Source organism: Artibeus jamaicensis, unplaced genomic scaffold (genome assembly GCF_021234435.1).
Source record: "Artibeus jamaicensis isolate MK-2021 breed Jamaican fruit bat unplaced genomic scaffold, CSHL_Jam_final scaffold_1964, whole genome shotgun sequence".
NCBI classification, from domain to species: domain Eukaryota; kingdom Metazoa; phylum Chordata; class Mammalia; order Chiroptera; family Phyllostomidae; genus Artibeus; species Artibeus jamaicensis.
Window position 1 is genome coordinate 44,272,362 of NW_026522030.1, and position 23,847 is coordinate 44,296,208.

Sequence of the window (23,847 nt, forward strand, 5' to 3'; positions counted from 1 at the left end):
GCAGCCTTTTGCAGATCATTTTGTAGCTTATGCTGTGTGACCCTGGAGAGAACACAGGTGGTAGCTGACCTTGGATGTGTCAATAGCAATCAAGGCTTAATTACAACAAGAGGGAGTGCCAGCCCACACAGTGGGTACACCTCAAGTATCTAGCTAGCTTGGGTGATAGGGGAGGCTGTGCCAGTGGACCCCATAGGATACCTACATTAGGCCACTCTATCAAGCTTGGGAGATGTAGCAGCTGTACTTAATACATAGAAACAAACACAGGGAGGCTGTCATAATGAGGTGACAAAGAAACATCTCAGAAAGAACAGAACAAAACTCCAGAAAAAGAACTAAACAAAATGGAGACAAGCAAGCCACTAGATGCAGAGTACCAAACACTGGTCATAAAGATGCTCAGTGAACTTAGTGAGAACTTCAACAGCATAAAAAAAGATCATGGATAGGTCATTTCAAAGAGAGCTTATGTGAGCAAAACCAGGAGCTCTTAACGCTGTGACCTAAGATTGAAGTTCTCCATAAGATGTGATAGACACTTAATAGTGCTATACTTTCTTATGGCAATATAAAATTAAGCTAACAAAAAAAAAGCATGGAAACCATAAAAAAGAACCAGTCAGAAATGAAGGATACACTAATTAAAATAAAGAACAATTTACAGGGAATCAACAGTATAGTGGATGAAGCTGAGAATCAAATTAGTGATTTGAAATATAAGAAAGTGAAAATTACCCAATCAAAACAGAAAAGAAGAATACAAAAATAACAAGGACAGTGTAAGGAGCCTCTGGGACAACTTCAAGTATACTAACATTTGCATCACAGAGGTGCTAGAAGGTGGAGAGAAAGGGCGAGAAATTGGAAACCTATCTGAAAAACATAATGACAGAAAACTTCCCTAACTTGGTGAAGTAAACAGACATACAAGTCCATGAAATGCAGAGAGTTCCAAACAAGATGAACGCAAACAGGCCCATCCCAACACACATCATAATTAAAATGCCAAAGGTTAAAGACAAAGAATCTTAAAAGCAAAAAGAGAAAAGAATTTAGTTACCTAACAGGGAGCTCCCATAAGACTTTCAGGTGATTTCTCAAAAGAAACTTTTCAGGCAAGAAATATTCAAAGTAATGAAAAGCAGGGACCTACAATGAAGATTGTACTCTACCTAGCAAAGCTATCATTTAGAGCTGAAGGACAGATAAAGAGCTTCCTAGAAAAGAAAAAAAACTAAAGGAGAATATCACCACCAAACCAGCATTATATGAAATGTTAAAGGGTCTTCTGTAAGAAAAGGAAGAAGATGAAAAATATGAATAATAAAATGGTGACAATATCTGTCAACAATTGAATAATAAACAAACAAGCAGAAAAGAAACACAATCACAAATACAGAGAACATTTTGATGGTTGTCAGATAGGAAGGGCGTAGGGAAATAGATGAAAAAAGTGAAGGGATTAAGAACTACAAATTGGTAGTTACAGAATAGTCATGGGGATGTAAAGTACAGCATAGGAATTAGAGTATTCAAAGAACACATATGCGTGACCTATGGACATGGACAATGGTGTGGGGATTGCTTGAGGGAGTGGGTAGAGGCTGGGTGGAGGGGGACAAGAGGGGAAATTTGGGACAACTGTAATAGCATAATAAAATATAATTAAAAAATAAAAGATAAAAATTTGGGTTAAAAAAACTAAAGATTTTTCCTAGTGGGGATTGTGCTTTTTTTCACCTTTGTACTTTCAGTGCCCATCATGGTGACTAACACATAGGAGGTATTCAGTGACTTTAATCCAAAATTAAATGCCCAACATGTACCTGCAATAGAACCTTAACCTGAGACTTCTGACCCCATATTTAGATACCTTTCAACCTGGCTACCTTATTTTCAATGTTTCATTTTTCTGTCATGTTTTAAAATAATTTCTATCACCACTATGGTCAGTATTATTTGATTAAAATGTCAAATGTATGGTGGCCTTTGTCACTTACCTGAATGTGTTCTGATGGTTCATAATACATTACCGGAATGGGTCTGTCCATTGTATTATACCAGAAATGACAATTATGTCCAAACTTATTTTCCCTCATTGTATTCTTACTATTTGAATTTTCATGTATTTATTGAATATGTTGAAATAGTGTCAAGAGAATTTTATTTGAATGAGTAAAGTTACTTGGAATTGGAAAAGAAAACAGAGTTGAGATTTGAGGGATTTAGAAAGAAAATTGCTAATTTAATTAAGATACAACAGTTTTATTAAAGTCTTAAGAGATTGATTCATATCCTCCACATCTGCAGCACAAAACAAGTGAAAAAAATTACAATGTCAACTTTGTACCTAACGCTGCAAAATTTTACAGTAGATAGAGAAATCTCAAGCTGCAGTACTCCAATTGGAGTTGGGAAAGACTTTTCCCGAAATTCATTTTCTTCTCATACTATCACCTATATAGTCCAGAAATCTCATCGTCTATCAGTTAAGTACATGCCATGTTTGCTAGACTCTGCTACACCCTGTGAAGCACACACACACACACACACAAAAACCCCTAGCTATGCTTCTTGTCCATGTGGAACTTAAAACACATACAATATTAAAACTCTAAATCTGCAGTACACAGTTACACAAAAATGAGAGAGATCAGTATCAGTTTCTCAAAAGGGAAAGAAATAGGACTGAATTCTCTATCCACGTAACCTAGTATCCACCTCTGATCTATTCATATATTAACTTGAAGATCATATTAAAGAGGTTCCTTCTGCAGATCTCAGACAAAAGGGAGTAAATTCAGTTGTTCCAAATCTTAACAGGCAGTCTTTAGGTTAGGGGGCCTAGGAATCTGAGGAATGAATTCAAGAAATGAGATGAAAGCCATTTGGTAGAGACAAAACCAATGAGCTATTTATTGTTTAGGTGCCAACATGATGAAATACTTGTCCAAGTCCAATTACAGTCCCTAGCTCAGATGACACTCCCATAAAGAGAATGCATGAAACACTGCCCAGCATATTACACAAGCTTGATTTACAACTTACAGTCTGCACAGCTTGAGCAAATTATGTAAACTCTCTCGATCTCTGTTTATCCTCTGTAAAATGAGTAGGTACCAAATGTCGTAGTAGCTTACCTAATATCCATTGTTGGGAACTGCCCTGCCTGGTTTGAGAAGATGTAATCCTCTGTGGCTAAGGCAGAGTAAAAAAAATTTGGGATCATAAGCCACTTGGGAGACAAAGCTTATCTTCCTTATAGGGGTGCCACTTCTGGCTTGGCTTGGCCTCACCTCACCTGGCTTGGCACTGGTGGATGACTGGTTAGCTAATGACAGCTAAGATTCCTCAAAGGATGGACAACCTAAGACAGGCATGGTCACAAATGGGGCCCTCAGGGAAGGAGTTGGGGAGCAATAGCAAAAGCAGGTGATGGACCCTTGCCCCATGGCTTGACATAGCCCGAGTCCTCATTCTATCTGAAAGAAGTCTCCTAATCTCTTGGCTGCCTTACTTCCCCTATCTGACTTAAGCCTGAAATAATGCTGGAGGTAGGTGCGGCCCTGTGCTGAAAAAGGCGGGTTCCCTAGGGCAATCAGGCCTAAGAAAGAATGCATAAAATCCTATACATTTTGCTAATGTATAGGATTAGCAAAAGTATAGGATTAGCCTACTTTTCTAATACCCTCAATTTAAATAAGGGCCCAAGCATGAAAAGAGCTTGTTCTCTAAAGTTTTATGGCCCTTTAACTATCTGACCCTGACTCAGAATAAGCCCTCAGAGTTCTTTGAATGTTATCTATTGTTTAATCATTTCTGCCGGACAATGATTGATGAGCTTTACATATACACCCTGTATTTCTGCACAAATTGAACTCAATAAAAGCCTGTCAAGGCAAGGATCTGGCTCCCTCTTCTTGAAAGAGTGGCTGTGCCATCCCTTTTCCTCCACAGGACTTCAGTTGTCTGCGTGAATTTGTCTCGTCTCATCCATAACACCATGGACACTGCAGGCAGGTGTCCACAACAATCCATTGCCACTAACCCCACTTTCTTACCAACAGATCCTCATTTTTGTCCTGGGAAGCAATATGCCCAACTGAAAATACACTCTTTCCCAGGCTCCCATGAAGAAACCATTTGACATTGTTCTGGACAATAAAATGTAGGCAAGATAATGGTTTAAGGAAAACTTTTTAAAAGGAGACATATTCAACAGGCATGCTTGTTTTTTTTTTCAGTCTTTCACTTTCTCCCCTTCTTCCTAGACCATAGATATTGGGTTGAACATAGAACAGCCAACTTCTTCTGACCATGAGGCAATAAGCATGGGGACAAAGCTTACACATTAAAAAATGGCAGGAGGAAAAAATGGAAGAAAACTCTGGTGTAGTGAACAATATTGGTATTCTGTTCAAGTACCTTTTGATGCTTTTATAGTAGATTCTTTGATAATATTTATATGTATATCCCATATCCACACCACCACTGCTGCCACCACCACCATCTTCTATGTGCTTTTGATATCCATTACTTGAAGCTCTTCTTACAAGGGTTGCTCTTATATACTGATGCTGCTTTGCCCTCTTACATAGAAAAGTGAAGGTTTCTGTGAGTCTGCAGTTTTCCCTCAGCCTCACAAGGTTTTTGAAAGCTCAGTTCCTTTGTTTCAGGTGAATAAACTCCTAAATTTTACTCAGAAATTTCCCTCCAGGATCCATGCTGCAGCTACTCTTTGCTAGACTTCAGTATAAGATCACATTCTTATCTTGGTCCTGTCCATTTGTGCCCTATCCCACTTCCTTAGCAGTCCTTCTTGGGAAAGTTCCTTTGTAAATCATATACTGATAAATCCCTAACTCAGGGTCTAATTCTAGGGAATCTAATGTAAGACACTATATCATATATGATACTGTTTTGCTGCTGTACTAGTCTTGCAGTATTAATTCCAGACTTTCTTGTTGAGAAACAAAAATTAAGCCCAGGTGTGTTTATGTTAGTGTTGGGTTTTCTGTTGAAAGTGCCTTATAGCAAACTTCACCCATAGAAGACAGAATGGTAATAACTGCTTATTAGGCACTGATAAGAATTGCCTTGCACATAGCAAGTACTCAGTGAAGGTGAACTTAGAAGTACAGGCAAACAAGATTGGCATTAAATCAGAACAATTTTTCTTAAGTACGATTAGAACATAGAAAGACACAAGCAAATTCCTCTATGACTTTATGAGAAGTTACCTTGTAGAAGATAAAGTGAGGGAAAAGTCAGGATAGATGAAATCTAACAGGTATAAAAGTAACACACCAAGTTAATGGGTGTTTATTTGATTATATTTTAAGCTATAAATAAATTATATATATGTATCAAGTCTTTTATATGTATCAAACATTACATTATAAATACAAAAAGATTTAATAGTAAGAACAGAAAAATGACAAATAGTCCTTCAAAAGATCATTGGACATATGAAAATAGTCATTGGGATGTAAAGTTCATCATAGAGAATATAGTCAATAATATTGTAATAACTCAGTATGGTGTCAGATGGGTACTGGACTTATTAGGGTGATTACTATGTCTAATCACTATATTGTACACCTGAAACTAATATAATATTGTATGCCAACTGTAATTGAAAAACAAATTTAAGATTTTTTTAAAGATTATTGGATAAAAGTAAAGCTGTTCCAAAATATACAAATGGGATAACTAAAAAAATATGTAATAATTTATTATTATTCAATAGGTCAGAAAAACAATAGAGAAACAGTGAAACCAAAAGATGAGTATTGGAGAAAGCTCATTAAAATTGACACACCTTTAGCCAGACTTATCAAGAAAAAAAGTCTGTTGAATGTGCCAATATTAATAATAAGAGTTATCAATATTAGCAATAAGAGAGTGGGAACCACCATAGATCCTAAAAATATTAAAAGGATAAAAAGAGACTATTCTGGACAATATTTTAGCAATTTTAATGAAAATAAGACAAACCCCTAGAAAGACACAAATGATCAAGAACTCATTCAGGAATAGACAATATAAAAAAGAATAGAAAATATGAATAGCCTTATATTCATTTTTAATGTAAATTTGTCATTTAAAATCTTAAAAAACTCTAGTCTTATTGGTGAATTCTTTTAAACATTTAAGGAAAAAAATGATATAAATTCTAAACAAACTATCAAAACTCTGAAGAGGAGTAAATTCTATTGAACTCATTCTATGAGGCAAGCATTACACTGATATCAAAACTAGACATTACAAGAAAACTACAAACCAATATTTTTCACAAACATAGATACAAGAATTCTAAAACCTTTAGCAAATGAAACCCAACAATATAGAAAAGGATATATAATATTTATAAAGAATATGTATGTTTAAATGATATAAAAATACATCATGACCAAGTGGGGTTTGTCCCAAGAACACAAGGTTGATCTAATATTCAAATATCAATCAAAGTAATTTACTATTTTAACAACATTATTTTCTCATATAGGTGTAGAAAGGTGATTGACAAAAATCTAACATCTATTCCTGATAGAAATACTCAATAAACTAAGATTAGAAGGGAACTTTCTCAACCTGATAAAGGGCATAGGCCAAAGCAAACTGATAGCTAACATCATAAGTAATAATGAAAGTCTAACTAGGAAAAGACTGAATAGATCAAGAACAATAAAAGAATCTCTACTCTCACTACTTCTATCTAGTATTTTACTGGAAGGTCTAGTCATTGATACAAGGCAAGACAAAAAAGTAAATAATCCAGATTGGAAAATAAGAAGTAAAATTTGGGTGGAGACTTCTGGCCAAGATGGATGCGTAGCCAGACACACTGTGCCTCCTCACACAACCAAAAGGACAACAACAATTTAAAAACAAAAACAACCAGAATGAACAGAAAACCAAACTGTGTGGAAGTCTGACAACTAAGGAGATAAAGAAGAAATATTCACCCAGACGGGTAGAAGGGGCAGAGACAGGCTGGGTGGAGAGGACTCACGGCAATGTGGTGGCTGGAGAACCAGGGTGGGTGAGGTGGCGGTGGGCGGACCCAGTGAGGTGGTGGATTGTGGAGCAGGGTGTGCAAGGCAGCAGCTGGCAGACCTGACCAGGCAGCGGACTATGGACTGGGCAGCCTGGCCCCACATTTGAGTGAAGACAAACCAGGAGAAATAATGGGGCAGCAAAACAGACTGTGCAACCCAGGGCTCCAGTGTGGGGAAATAAAGCCTCAAACCAATGATTGAAAACACCTGTGGGGGCTGAGGCAGTGTGAGAAACTCCCAGCCTCACAGGAGAATTTGTTGGATAGACCCACAAGGTCCTAGAACATATGGAAGCCCACCCACACTGGAATCAACACCAGAAGGGCCCGACTTGCTTGTGGGAAGTGGGGGAAGTGAATGAAATCCAGCAGAGAGCAGAGCAAGTGTCATTGTTCCCTCTTGCACCCCTCCTCACTTACAGCATCACAACATTGCAACATGGGTTACCCCGCCCTGGTGAACACCTAAGGCTCCGCCACTTACTATGTAATAGGCACATCTGTAGCAGACCCTGTCCAGCAGAGTCCACCTGTTGTGGCTTATGATGAGAATCAATGCACAGGTGACAGCAATCCTGTGTGGAAAAAGGGAACAGGCACATACTGTCTCAAGGGGAGAGTGCCTATGGGTGACTCAGCCACTCCCTCAAGAGGGGAGTGCCTTGACCCTTGCCTAAATAGGCTTTTATTATTTTCCTGGGGTCTTACATCAAAGAAAGATTTATTATCTATCACATAGAATATTATTATTTACATTCTAGTTACAATCAAGGAAATGAAAATAACATGCAGAGGGGGATGGCAATGAGCTGATTAGCTCTGTCCTTAGGACAGCTCACACAGGCCTTAGAAATGATCTTGGAGATAGACAATACACATCTGTTGCTTTAGACCAGGGTGAGGGAGTTTCAGCAAGAGCAAGTTATAACAATCTGTAAGCATTTTCAAGGCCTGATTCCCACAGGAAAACTCGGTTTGAAGATCTGGCTCCTGCCCACCACTTAACATCTGTAGGTTTTCCATACAGAGCTGACTCACATTTGCCAGGCCAAGACAAACTGGTCCCCTACACACATCAAGACAAAAAAAATGGCCCAAATGCAAGAAGAGATCACAGCTTCAGAAAAAATACAACTCAGCTATAAAAAGATAGCCAACCTATCAGATTCACAGTTCAAAACACTAGTAATCAGGATTCTCATAGAATTGGTTGAATCTGGTCACAAATTAGATGAAAAAATGAAGGCTACACTAAGTGAAATAAAGTAAAATGTACAGGGAACCCATAGTGATGGGAAGGAAACTGGGGCTCAAATCAATGGAGTGGACCAGAAAAAAGAAAGAAACATCTGATCAGAAAAGAATGAAGAAGTAAGAATTCAAAAAAATGAGGAGAGGTTTAGGAACCTCTAGGACATCTTTAAACATTCCAACATCTGATAGGAGTACCAGAAAAAGACAAAGAAGAGCAACAAGTGGAAAAGTTATTTGAACAACTAATAAAGGAAAACTTCCCCAATCTGGCAAAGGAAATAGACTTCCAGGAACTCCAGGAAGCTCAGAGAGTCCCAAAAAAGGTGGACCCAAGGAGGAACACATCAAGGCATATCATAATTACATTACCCAAGATTAAAAATAAGAAGAGAATCCTAGAAGCAGCAAGAGAACAGCCACCTACAAAGGAGTTCCCATCAGACTGTCAGCGGATTTCTCAAAAGAGACCTTACAGGCAAGAAGGGACTGGAATGAAGTGTTCCAAGTCATGAAAGGCAAGGACCTATATCCAAGATTGTTTTATCCAGCAAAGCTTTCATTTAGAATGGAAGGGCAGACAAAGTGTTTCTCAGATAAGATCAAGTGCAAGGAGTTCATCATCACCAAGCCCTTATCATATGAAATGTTAAAGGGACTTATCTAAGAAAAAGAAGATAAAAAATATGAACAGTAAAATGGTAATGAGCTCACAATTAATAACAACCACACCTAAACCAAAACCAAAAGCAAACTAAGCAAACAAATACAACAGAAACAGAAATACAGAAATAGAGATCACATGGAGGGTTAACAACAAGGGAGTGGGTGGGGAAGAGAAGGTGAAATGGTACAGACAATAAGTAGCATAGATGGTGGGTAGAAAATAGAAAGGGGGAGGGAGAATAGTATAGGAAATGTAGAAGCCAAAGAACTTATATGTATGACCCATGGTCATGAACTAAAGGGCGGGGGAATATGTGGATGGGAGGGGATGTGCAGGGCAGAGGGGAGTGAAGAAGGAAAAATGGGACACCTGTAATAGCAGAATCAATAAGATATATATTTTTTAAAAGAAGTAAATTTGCTTTTATTTCAAAACAGCATGAAGATCATGTTGAAAATTCAGTGGAATCTACAAAGAAGAGGATAGAATTAATAAGTGTGCTGGAAAGCAGGATGCTACAAGATTAATGCACAAAAACAATTATATTTCTATATAATAACAAAAGACAATTGGAAATTAAAAACATTAAATACCATTTATAATACACCTATTTTTTTAATATTTAGCAAGAAATCTGACAAAAACATACAAGACCTATACATTGAAAGCTACTCAACACAACTCACAGAAATTAAAGGAGAACCAAAAAAATTGGAGAAACATAACTTGTTTACAGATCAGAAGATCCAATATGGTTAAGATGTCTGTATTCCCCATTAGACATCTCCAGCCCCTTCTTGCCTATAAGGTCTCTTTTGAGAAATCCGCTGACAGTCTGATGGGGACTCCTTTGTAGGTGACTGTCCCCTTATCTCTTGCTGCTTCTAGAATTCTCTCCTTCATTTTAATCTTGGCTAATATAATTATGATGTGCCTTGATGTGTTCCTTCCTGGGTCCAACTTCTTTGGGACTCTCTGAGCTTCCTGGAGTTCCTGGAAGTCTATTTCCTTTGCCAGATTGGGGAAGTTCTCCTTTATTAGTTGTTCAAATAACTTTTCCACTCATGGCTGTTCCTCTTCCCCTTCTGGTATCCCTATAATTCGGATGTTGGAGTGTTTAAAGATATCCTGGAGGTTCCTAAGCCTCTCCTCATTTTTTTGAATTCTTGTTTCTTCATTCTTTTCTGTTTGGTCATTTTTTTCTTCCTTCTGGTCCACTCCCTTAATTTGAGTCCCAGTTTCTTTTCCATTACTATTGGTTTCCTGTGCGTTTCCCTTTATTTCAATTAGTTTAGCCTTCATATGTTCCTCCAATTTGTGACTAAAATCAACCAGTTCTGTGAGCATCCTGATCACCAGTGTTTTGAACTGTGCATCTGAAAGTCTGACTATTTTATCATCGCTTAGAGTTATTGGCTCTGGGACTTTGAGCTGTTCTTCTTGAGCCATAATGTTTTGCCCTGTTTGCACCTGTTAGGTATGAGGAGCAGAGCCTTAGGTGTTCACCAGGGCGGGGCCACCCAGGTGGCTGGTTTGTAATGCTGTATGTGGGGGCGGGGTCAGAGAGGGACAATAACGGTCCCCTCTGCTACTTCCTGCCACTGGGGCCTGCGAGGTCTGTCTCAGTCTCACTGCACGCTCCTTTTCCAGTTATCTACACAAGAATGTGTGACCACGGTAAGCCCTCAGTGAGTCCGCCTGTTCCTACTCCACACCTGGAATCTGCCCATGGCTGCCAGCATGCCTGGGTTGCATGCCTGGGTCAGTCTGCTGGATCTTTCCTGCCTGGCCCCGCTCTGCTGCTGGCTCTGCCCCTCTTACCCATTTGGCTGAAGGGTTCATTGTTGTCAGACTTCCATATAGTTCAATTTTCTATGGTTTGGCTGTGTTTTTGTTGCTAAAATTTTGTTGTTTTTAAACTTGGTTGTGAGAGAGGGCAGAGTGTTTCCACCTACACCTCCATCTTGGTGGAAGTCTCTCTTACATTCCAAAACAATTTTTTAAAAGAACAACACTAGCAGTCTCTAGTACTTGTTTTCAAGATTTAGTAAAAAGCTACATATATGTAGACAGTGTGGTATTTCCAGGAAGATAGACAAATACAGGAGTAGAACAGCTTAGAGAGTTCAGAAAGAGACTCAATAATATACAATAAATGATTACTTACAAAGGTGTAAAGGCAATTCAATAAAAAGAATAGTCTTTTCAACAAATGGTGATGAAACAATTAGATATCTGCATGAAAAAAGAAACTCAAAGCAAACAAAAAACTGAACTTCAATTCTTATCTTGCTTCCCATATAAATAATAACTCAAGTTGTATCACAGACCTAAAAAGTAAAAGCTAAAACTATATATCTTCTAAGTGAAAACAGGAGAAAATCTTTGCGACATTGGGTTGGGCAAAGATTTTTTACATATGACATCAAAAACATGATCCATTAAAAAAAAATCAATAAATAGGAATTCATCAAAATTAAAAACTTCTCCTTTTAGAAAGGCCTGTTAAAAGAGTAAAAAGACAATCCACAGACTGTGAGAAAATACAGGAGTGGGCAAAAATAGGTTTATAGTTGTTCATATGGAAAATAATACAATCATTAATAAATAATACAATAAAAACTCTAAGTTTCACGTACTCAAAACTGTAAATCTACTTTTTCATAGCTCTGTATGTGCAAAATATATATCTGATGAAAGACCTGGTATGTATCCAGAAAGATTTTATGTATCTAAAACACATAAAGAACCCTCAAAAGTTATTAGTAAAAAAACTGACTTTTTTCACATTGTTTTTTATTGCTGTTCAAGTACAGTTCAATTTTCCCAACATCATTTAGAGAATAAACTATCTTCAGCTCACTGTATGTGCTTGCTTCTTCCTTCAAATATTAACTGAGTATAAAGGTATAAGTTTATTTCTGGGCTCTCTATTCTGTTCCATTGACTCTGTGTCTGTTTTTATGCCATTAACTAAAACAGAACATGCTGTTTTAATTACTATGTATTTATAGTATCATGTCATATTAGGTAGCACAATTCCTCCAACTTTGTTCTTTCTCAGGATCCCTGTTGCTATGCAGGGCTTTTAATGGTTCCATGTAAATTTTTGAAATATTTTTTCTAGTTCTGTGAAATATATCATTGTAATCTTGAAAAAATTTTGTTGAATCTACATATTGCTTTGGGTAGTAGAAACATTATAATGATATTAATACTTCCTATCCATGAGCATGGTATGTGCTTCCACTTATTTGTGTCTTCGTCAATTTCTTTCTTCAGTGTCTCATAATTTTCTGAGTATAGGTTTTTTTACATTCTTGATTAAACTTATTCCTAGGTATTTTATTCTTTTGAAGCAATTGTGAATGAGAATGTTCTCTTAATCTTCCTTTCTGATGGTAATCATTGACATATGAAAATGCAACTAATTTCTAGATATTAATTTTGTATCCTGCTACTTTACTGAATTTATCAATTCTGATAGTTTCTTGGTAGAATCTTAAGAGTCCTCTATAAACAGTATTATGTCATCTGCTAATAATGACAGTTTTACACCTTCCTTTCCAATTTGGATGATTTTTACTTCTTCTTGTGTGATTGCTATAGCTAGGACTTCCAGTAGTATGTTGAATAAAAGAGGTGAAAAGGGACATCCCTGTCTTGTTTCTGACCTTAATTGGAATGCTTATAGTTTTTGCGCATTGAGTATGATGCTGGCAGAGGGTTTGTCATATATAATTTATATTATGTTTTGATATGTTCCCTCTATTCCCACTTTGCTGAGCATTTTGATCATGAATGGGTGCTAGATTTATCAAAAGCTTTTTCTGGAGCTATTGATATGATCATGTGGTTTTTATCTTTCATTTTGGTTTTGTGGTGAATCACACTCTGATTTGCAAATGTTGTACCAACCTTGCATTCCTAGAATAAATCCCACTTGATCACAGTGTATGACATTTTTGATGCATTACTGTATCCATTTTGCTAATATTTTGTTGAGGATTTTAGCATCTATGTTCATCAGGAATAGTGACCTACAATTTCTTTCTTTTTAGTGTTTTTATCTGGTTTTAGAATTAGGATAATGCTGGCCTTATAAAATGAGCTTGGGAGTCCTACGTTGTCTTGAATTTTTTGAAATAGTTTGAGAAGGAGGGTGTTAGTTCCTTTTTTTCATCAAAAATGATACCAGTTTTATTGAGATACAGTTGTCAAAATAATAAAGTCATTTGTAATACAATGATAAATGTGCTTTTTTGCAGCTTATGGACCTTTATTTTATTTTACTTTATTGTATTTTTAGAGTTTTGGTTAATTTGGGGGAGGGAGAAAGTGGTGGTGAGCAAGTGGAGACAACTGTACTTGCACAACAATAAAAATTTTTTAAAAAGAAAAAAGAGAGGAGTTAGTCCTTCTTAGAATGTTTGGTAAAATTCACCTGTGAAGCCTTCTGGTCTAGGGTTCTTGTTTGTGGAGAGTTTTTTGTTACTGTTTCAATATCATTGGGAATAATTTGTCTACTCAGATTCTCTGATTCTTCCTGATTTAGTTTTGGAAGACTGAAGGTTTGTAGAAACTTATCCAGTTTGTCCAGGTTGCCCAATTTGTTGGCATATAGTTGCTCATAATGTGCCACGTCCACTGCCGCGTCCACTGTTGGATCCCTCTCTCCGTGACAAGGTCCTGAGAGGGGGTGTAAGACTACAAGGAAGCAGTTTCCAACCTGGTGGACGTGGCATGGAAGGCCTTGCAATACCTATTGTGATTGTGCTTGCTTTGGGGATCATGACCCTTTTTGCTTTAATCATTATGAATACCCTGGCAGTGATTCAGATAGTGTGCCTGGACCTTTCCCGGCTCAATGAACAGAATAATAATATCATACTAGAACGTCAGGGAATATAGGCACAAGGAAACAACCAGAACAATCTGAGAATTCAAGCTTAATCAATAACAGATCATTGGAAAAACACCCAAGATAAGATAGAATACTCTAGGAAATCAGGAGATGATCTCACTACTTTCTTAGAGGGTATCAAAGTACAAAACATGTCTATAAAAGAACTCCTAGAGAAACTTAAAAGAAGTACCCTTAAAAGCCCCCTGCAACATAGGAATAGCCCCTCCTTTACCTTGAATAAGAATATATATCAACTAGACAGGCAAAGAAATAACAAAAGCTAGTTAGTTATTACAAACTAAACAGTCACTAGGGAGTCAGAATTTATAGTACACAGAAAAACATTTTAAGCAAAAAAAAAGGTAGATAGCTAAGTTAGACATCACAAGGGCCTTATAATAAATCTCCTATTTTCTCTACTCAATTTAGCGTATCCTTATGCCCTATACCAAATTCTGAGAAACTTTAATATACAATAAGATATTTCTAATTGTCTGATTAATGGCTCTCCTAGTTAAAATAATCTTTAACTAAATCTATGGGAACTTTTGTACTTTTACTGATTACCTTTGTATTGATTTTTCTGCTTAAATGATCATGTTATACTGCAAATATTAATCACTACCTGAAATGAAAATATAAAAACCTGCTTGTACTTGCAATAAACGGAACAGAGCTTCACTGTCCTTTGAGGCGTGTTGTCGTCTGTTACCCAGCGCCGACGCCTACCCTCACCTGTGGGACCCCTTGACCCGCTGCAGCCGGACCGCGGCAATAATGTTTTCTTACAATCCTTTGTATGTCTTCAGTGTCAGTTGTTATTTCTCCTCTCTCAGTTCTGAATTTATATATTTGGGTCCTTTATCTTTTTTCTTGATGAATCTGGTTAAATATTTGCCAATCTTGTTTATCTTTTCAAAGAACCAGTTCTAGGATTCACTGATCTTTAGTATCATTTTTTTACTGTTTTTCATTTATTTCCCCTCTGATCTTTATTATTTCCCTCCTTCTACTCATTTGGGGTTTTGTTTGTTGTTCTTTTTTGAAGTTTCCTTAAATGTAAAGTTAGATAGTTTATTTCAGCACTTTCTTTTGACATACACCTGTCATACTGTGAATTTCCCTCTTAGAATTGCTTTCCCTGTGTCCCACAGATTTGGGATTGTTGTGTACTAATTTTCATTTGTTCAAGGTATCTTTTAATTTCTTCCCTGACCTCATTGTTGACCCATTCATTGTTTAATAATATGTTATTTACCTGCTATGTCTTTGTGTGTTTTTCAGTGTTCTTCTTGTGACTGATGTCTAGTTTCATCACATCATGGTCAGAGAAGAAACTTGATATTATTTCGATCTCCTTAAATTTTTGAGACTTATTTTATGTTATAATATGTGGTCTGTCCTAAAAAACATTCCATGTGCACTTGAAAAGTATGTATGTTTTGCTGTTTTGTGGTGAAATGCTCTGAAAATATCAATTAAATCCATTTGATCTAGTGTGTCATTCAAGGCTGCTGTCTTCTTGTTGACTTTCTTCCTGGAATATCTATTCATTGAAGTCAATGGGGTGTTAAAATCCCCAACTATGACTGTATTTCTGTCAATCTCTTCTTTCATGTCCATCAAGATTTGCTTTATATATTTAGATGCTTCTATGTCTGGTGCGTGAATGTTTACTAAGATTATATGCTCTTGTTGGAGTGTTCCCTTTATCATTATGTAGTTTTCTTTGTCTCTTACTATAGCCTCGGTTTTAAAGTCTATTTTGTTGAATATGAGTACTGCTATCCCAGATTAATTTTCTTTCCCATTTGCATGAAATATCTTTCTCCAACTCTTTACATTTAGTCTGTGTGTATCTTTCGATCTGAGGTGGGTAATTTAGAGGAAGCATATATATGGGTCTTGTTTTCTGATCCATTTATCTACCCTCTGTCTTTTGGTTGGAGTATTGAAGCCATTCATTTAAAGGTGATTTTTTAAATTTAATTATATTTTATTGATTTTGCTATTACAATTGTCCTGATTTTTCCCCCTATCTCCCCCTTACACAGCACTCCCTACCCCCTCAGAAAATCACACCACCATTGTTCATGTCCATGGATCATGTGTATAAGTTCTTTGGCTACTCCATTTCCTATACTGTTCTTTACATCCCCCATGGCTACTCTGTAACTATTTATTTGTACTTCTTAATCTCTTCACCTATTCAACCATTCTCCCCCTCCCTTTTTCCATCTGGCAACTATCTGGCAACTATTCTCTTGCTGCTTTTAAGAGTCTTCTTTATCTTTAACCTCTGGCCTTTTAATTATGATGTGTCTTGGAATAGACCTCTTTGCATCATGATGGGGACTCTCCGTGCTTTCTGGACTTGCATGTCTATTTTCTTCAAAAATTAGAGGAGGTTTCTTTCACTATTTTTTCAAATAGATTTCCAATTTCTTGCTCTTTTTCTTCTCTTTCTAACACCCCTATAATGTGAATGTTGGACTTCTTGAAATTGTCCAAGAGGCTATTTGTATCATCATTTTTTTGGATTCTTTTTTTCTTCTTGTTGTTCTGATTGGTTGTTTTTTGCTTCCTTATGTTCCAAATAATTGATTCTCAGCTCCTTCCACTTTATCTTTTCCCTGTAAATAGTTCTTTATTTCAATTAGTGTATACTTTGTTTCTGAGGGTCTTTTTTAGACTGCTGGGGTCCTCTCTAAAGTCCTTGGACATTCTTATAACCAGTGTTTTGAACTCTGTATCTAATAGATTGCTTATCTCCATTTCATTAGGTCTTTTTCTGGAGTTTTGATCTGTTCTTTCATTTGGGCCATGTTTCTTTATCTCCTCCTTTTGGCAGCCTCTTGTGTTTGTTTCTATGTATTAGGTAGAGCTGCTCCCCCTTCATGTGGGCTGAGTACACCCTCTCCTTATAGTTGAGTCTTGGTTGCTGTTGGCAAATCAATGGGAGGAAATTAGCCAGGCAGGTCAGCTGCAAGGACTGGCTGTGACCACTGACCACCATCCGTGTAGGATCAGCTTTGTAGGGGTAGGGTGGTGGTGCTCCAATGTGGTCTGTAGCCATCCACTGGATGTGCTGGCCCTGGGGTTTCCCCAGGGTTGTGCAGGCCAAGGCAAGCCCCCACCTGTGTTTTGCCCAAGGCACCCTGCCTAAGCTATAAAGCTATCTGAGGTGGCTGCTACTTGTGCTGGGCTTAGAAATTCCCAAGGGAAGCCAAGCTGTGAATATAATCTGGCTGCTGCTAGGGCTCACTGAGAGCCAGCTGTTACTTGTTTATAGGATTTAGGAGTCAAGAGCCACAATTCTTCTAGAAAAGCAGCTTGGGTATGCATGTAAATTGGGTAGGGTAGAGCTTCTGGTGATCTCCAAGGCAGGTCAAACAGTGTTATTCAGGTTGATGGACTCTCAGATATCAGCCTGCCAACCCTGTGAGGGGAGGGTTTAGCAAAGGGGTAATGGCCTCTGCTCACCTTGATGCCAGACACTTTAGTTTCTCCCTGCATACCACTATTGCCTTTCAAGATGCTACCCCAGTGCTGGAGCTCAGAGGAAATGAGTCTGAGTGGGTGAATCTTTGTGTGTATTCTTTTTTTTTAAATTTTATTTATTTATCTTTAGAGGGGAAGGGAAGGAGAGAGGGAGAGAAACATCAATGTATGGATGCCTTTTGTGCATCCCCTGCTGGGAACTGGCCTGCAGGGAACCGGCCTGCAACCCTGGTATGTGCCCTGACTGGGATTCGAACTGCGATTGTCTGGTTCGCAGGCCCGCGCTCAATCCACTGAGCTACAACAGCCAGGCTTTGTGTGTATTCTTTAAGAGGAACTGCTTAGGACTCCAGAAGTTTCTTCCACTGACTCAATCTCTGTGGGTTTTTGCAGCCAGAAGTTGTGGGGACTTATCTTCCTGGTACTGGCACCCTGGGCTGGGGGCCTGGTATAGGTGTGGGACTCCCTGTTCTGGAGAAATGCCTCCTGAATTTTTATCCACATCAGTATGGGACCAGACTGTTCCAGTCTGCACCCTTCTTACCAGCCTGGAAGGATATAGGGTCTTTTTTATCCTTTTTTAAAAATTAATGTTCAAATACAGTTGTCTCCATTTTCCCACCACCACTTTTCTGAGCAAGATGTGGTTTCTTTAATTCTGTAATTGTCAGACTTCCATTCCACTCAACCTTTCATGCTCCCGAGTAATGGTTGTTCTATATTTTAGTTGCAGTTTTGTGCAAAGAGGCAATCCATGTCTGCCTATGCTGCCATCTCTAAGGTGATTATTGATAGATATGTATTTAGTGCCATTTTACTTTTAGACTATTTCTCTCTCTCTTTTTTCCTTTCTCTTCTTCTTCTAAAAGCAAGCCCTTTAACATTTGTTGCAGTATTGACTTGGTGTCAACAAACTCCTTTAGCTTTTTCTTGTCTGGGAAGATCCTTATTTCTCCTTCCATTTTTAAATGGCAGCCTTGCTCGGTAGAGTAGATCCAGCCAAGAGCTTTGTAGGTCCTTGCTTTTCATCACCTTGAATATTTCACACCACTCCCTTCTGTCCTGAAATGTTTCTGGTGAGTAATCAGATGACAGTCTAATTGGTGCTCCCTTGTAGGTAATTACCTGCTTTTCTCTTGCCATTTATAGGATTCTCTTCTTGTCCCTAAGCCTTAAATTTTAATTATGATGTGTCTGGGTATAGGCCTCTTTGGGTCCACCTTGCTTGGGACTCTCTGAACTTCTTGGACTTGTGTGACTTTTCCTTTCAACAGATTAGGAAAGTTTTCAGTCATTATTTCTTCAAATAGGTTCTCAATTCCTTGCTCACTTTCTCCTCCTTCTGGTATTCCCATGACCCATATGTTGCAATGCTTCATGTTGTCCAATATGTTTCTTAAGCTCTCCTCATTTTTTTAAATTCTTTTTTTCTTTCTACTGCACTGCTTGGGTGTCTTTTTCTACTTTGTCTTCCAAATCACTGATTTGATCCTCTGCTTCATCTAACCCACTGTTTATTCCTTCTAGTGTATTATTTATTTCAGATATTGTATTGTTTATTTTTTACTGGTCCTTTTTTATGGTTTCTACGTCTTTTTTCCATGCTGTTAAGTATCCTAATAACCATTACTCTAAACTCTCTATCTGCTGAATTGCTTGCTTCCATTTTATCTAATTCTTCTTCTGGAGAATACTCTTGTTCTTTTATTTGGGGTCTGTTTCTTTGTCTTCCCATTTTGGCTGCTTCTTTGTATTTGTTTGTATGTACTAGGTAGATCTGCAAGATTCTGGTGCATGCCTAAGTCAAACCATGCCTGTGACTGACCCTAGGCAACCTGCTTGAAGCTATCAGTGATCTACAGTGTATACCTCCTTCTGCTGGGCCTGGATGTATGGAGAAAGAACCAGGGGTACACACCAAGGCTGGCTTTTTCCAGCACCAGGCCCTGGGGAGAGTCAGCTGAAGCCTCAGATCTCCCAGTGATCTGCCTCTGCCTTTAGGGTTTCTATAGTGTTAAAGAGTGAAAGTCTTCCAGTTGTACTCCTTAGTAGGACTACAGGGTGGGGCAAAGTAATGCCTTCAGATGGGAATATTGCTTCCCCTCAGCCTGATGCCACTTGGAGGGGATTGCTGTGCCTGAGAGATGGCTCTTGCAGTATGGGGAATGACTTAGCACAGGAATCCTGGCAGGTGTTCCTTCAGCTCTCTCCCCAGGTCCACCAGCCCCAGACTCTTCTTAAGCATCTCTAGTCCACTCTGCCCTCCTTCTGCCAGAGCTCAGGGTAAGTGACTTTCAAACTGAAGTTTGTGAGTTGGCCCTTTAAGAGGCTTTCTGAGTTTTCAGCAGTCTTTCCCTGGCAGACAAAAACCTTGCTGCTTTCCATAGCTTTATGTTATTTGGGTTCCTTTCCTGGTTCTGTTGTTGTTGGCTGGGGAGTTCAGCTTGTGGTTTAGACCCCACACTTCTCAGGAGGGACCCCTGGCCACTGAGACATCCCTCCAAGACTTCAGCTGCCACCCATGGGATCCCAACCAGCCCTCTTGCAACTCCTCCACACTCCATACAGTCATGTTGTGGTGATATGGCTTCTTCCATCTGTCCATGGCTATAAAGCTTCTCTCCAGTGTTCAGTTGGTTATTCAGGATGATTTTTCTGTAATTCAATTGTAATTCCAGCTTGGTCCTGGGAAAAGGTTAGTGTAGCTTCCACTTATTTCTCTGCCATCTTGGGTCTCTCATGTACAACTACTTTGGAAAATAGTTTGGCACTCTCCTTAAAAACTCTCTTAAGACCTTGGCTCAGTTGGTGAGAGCATCATCCAGATATGCCAAGTTCAGTCAGGGCACATATAAGAAACAACCAATGAATGCATAAATAAGTGAAACAACAAATTTATATCTCTCTGTCTCTGCCTCTCTCTCCCTCTCTCTCCCAAATTAATCAATAAATTTTTTAAATGTTTCTTAAAAAGTTAAAAATAAATTCACCTTATAACCCAACATTTCTACTCCTAAGAATCTTTCCAAGAGAAATTAAATATATATAGCACCATAAAGACTCTTACACATGTGTTTATAGAGGCATTATTCATAATATCCAACTACTGGAAATCCAAATTCTCATCAACTGATGAATGCATAAACCAAATGTGGTATATCCATATAATGAAATATCATTCAACAAAGAAAAGGAATGAAGGACCAATACATACCTCAACATGCATGGTGAGTATAATATAATATAATGAATCTCAAAAACATTATATAAAATGAAAGAAGCCAGATGCAAAACATTACATATTATATGATTCCATTTACATGAAATATCCAGAAAGATTAGTATCAAAAATTAGTGTTTGCCTGGAACTAAGGGTAGGAGCAAGGAGTGACTGCAAATAAAGACAAGGGTCTTTTTGAGGTGTGACCAAATTTCCAAAATTGGATTACAGTTACAAAATTCTGTAAATTAACTAAAATTCATTGAATTGTACACTAAAAATAGATGAGTTTTAAGGTATATAAACTATTTCTCAATCAAGCTGTTTTTAAAAAAAGTTTAAAAAATAACCTATCCCACTCTTAGGTTATTTACCCAAGTGAAATGAGCATAGCTGTGTACAAAGACTTGTACATCAATGTTTGTACCTGTTTTGTTTGTAATAGACAAAAACTGGAAACAACTCCAATGTTCATCTGCTGGTGAATGGATAAGCAAATTATATTATATCTATACAATGGAATTATTCCTCACCAACAGAAAAGAAAAAATTATCAATATCTACTACAACATGGATGACTCCCAAAATAATTAAGCTGAGTGAAAGAAGCCAATTTGAAAAGAGTACATACTGAATGATTCTATTTATTAAAACTTTAGAACATGCAAACTAATTTTTAGTAATAAAAAGTATATCAGACCCTGGCCAGGTGGCTCAATTGGTTGGAATGTTGTCTCATATACCAAAAGGTTGCACATTTGATTCCCAGTCAGGGTACATACCTAAGTTACGGGTTTGTTCCCTGGTTGGGGAGCATATGGGAGGCAACCAATCAACGTTTCTCTCTCACACTGACATTTCTTTCTCTCTCTAAAATCGATGAATCATATCTGCAGGTGATGATTATTTTAAGAAGCACAACAGTAGTCATTTGGGGATGGGGTGTGTAGGAGTGGGGAAGAAGGGAGTAATTACAAAGTGGCATGAGAAAACTTCTGGGCATGACTGATTTGTTCATTGTCTTGACTATGTAATGGTTTCACAGTTCACATTTCGAAACCTATAAAATGGTCCACCTTAAGTATGTGCAGTTTACTGACTGTCCATTATTCTTCAACAAAACAGAACTTTTAAAGATATTTAGAGGTCTACAGTATCAATATTTAGTAACCATATTTTTGGAATGTGTTTTCTCTCATTCAGTTTCATCTTGTATTGTCCTTATAGTTATTCACCACTAATTGCTTTAAGTATGTGATTAATTAAATTAATAAAAAACCGTAATAGAATAAAGAAGTAACTAAGCAAATGATGTTGCATTGTTGACATTTTAAAAAATTGAACAGTTTTTTAATTGCCAGACCTGGGTTGGCAAATCATGACTTTAAATTTATTAGTAGGTTACTTTTTAACATACTCCACTTCAGTCTGTGCAGTTAGTAATGATAATGAGACTATCCTCAAAGAGCTGTTTTGAATTAAATAAGGTAATACAGTGAAGGTGTCTTAATACCATGCTTGGCATCCCCTAGAAGCTCAGTCTATGGTTATTCCTTTCCTGATTTCCAAGGTATCATCTAGATGACAGAAGCATTTGACTAAATAAAACTGTTTGTAAGCAATTATCTGAACATTTCATGAGAGATGAGAAGGGTGGGCATTTTCCAAGAATTAGGCAGTATTTACCTGGAACTCTGTCAAACAAGAATTTCAGTCCTCACAGAGATATACAGGGTCTGGCAGAAGTAATGCCTGCTTGAGCACAGTTGGCAGGGTAATAATGTCAATGTAATAATTTGTAGTTTTAATTTGAACATTTCACCTAAAATGTCATATGGTATGTTTGAGTGTGATATGGTTATGTTACAGAATTACATGCTTATGATTTTGTAATTGAGAAGGGGTATTATTTGTTCTGACCCTGTATATTCAACAGTGGAGTTTTTGCAAGGCCTAGATGAAATACTTGCCAAAAGTTAACAGTAGCCATCACCAGGTAGATGAAGTTATGGACCATTTTCATTTTCAAGAGCTGCTTGCATTACCTGAATGCATTACAATGAGCAAAGATATAAAAAGAATAGTTATTCCATTTTGGAAATGAAATTATTTGAAAATAATATTAATTTTAAAAAGTACAATGAGATACTACTTCATATCTACTAGAAAGACTATAATTTTTTAAAGAAAAATAACAGGTGTTGGCAAAAATGTAGAGAAATGAAGACCTTCATACAATGCTCATGAGAATGTAAAATTCTACAAAGAATGTAAAAAAGAGTTTGTTGGTTCCTCAAAAAATTAAATATGGGGTTATATTTGACCCCAAAATTCTACTCTTATTTATTACAGCATCTTTTTTATCCCTTTTTAAAATTTAAATTGTCGTTCAAGTGTAATTTTCTCTCTTATCCCAGCCCACCCACTCAGCCCTCCCCACCTCCCTCCCATTCCCACCCATTCCTAGTTTTTGTCCATGTGTCTTTTATACTTGTTCCTATAAACCATTCCCCTTTTCCCATGACATTCCCTCCCCTCTCCCCTCTGGACGCTGTCCACCTGATTTCTATTTCAGTGTCTTTGGTTACATTTTGCTTGCTTCTTTGTTTTGTTGTTTAGGTTCCTGTCAAAGGTGAGATCATATGGTATTTGTCTATCACTGCCTAGCTTATTTCACTCAGCATAATGCTTTCCAGTTCCATCCATGATGTTGCAAAGGGTAGGAGCTCCTTCTTTCTGCTGCACAGAACTCCATTGTGTAAACGTACCATAGTTTTTGGATCCATTCATTTACTGATGGACACGTAGGTTGCTTCCAGCACTTGGCTATTGTAAATTGTGCTGCTATGAACATTGGGATGCATAGGTTCTTTTGGATTGGTATTTCAGGGTTCTTAGGGTATAATACTAGTAGTGGAATTGCCGAGTCAAAAGGCAGATCCACTTTTAGTTTTCTGAGAAAATTCCATACTGTTTTCTTTTTTTAAAATATATTTTATTAATTATGCCATTACAGTTGTTCTATTCCCCCCCTTATTCCCCTCCACCCTGCACACCCCTCCCCCACCATTCCCCCTCTTTAGTTTCTGACCATGTGTTTCAAGTTCTTTAGATTCTATATTTCCCATACTATTCTTGCCCTCCCCCTATCTATTTTCTACCTACTATCTACCATACTTATTTTCTGTACCTTCTCCCCCCTTCTCCTTCTCCCATTCCCTTGTTGCTAACCCTCCATG

At 37.6% G+C, this 23,847-nt stretch overlaps 1 non-coding gene across 1 annotated transcript; it reads left to right on the forward strand.

Moving 5' to 3' along the window:
• Window positions 1–450: 450 nt before the first annotated feature.
• On the forward strand, window positions 451–577 carry LOC119057851 (small nucleolar RNA SNORA25). The gene has a single exon (XR_005084151.2). It is a non-coding gene; the product is annotated as a small nucleolar RNA SNORA25 (small nucleolar RNA).
• The last annotated feature ends 23,270 nt before the right edge of the window (window positions 578–23,847 follow it).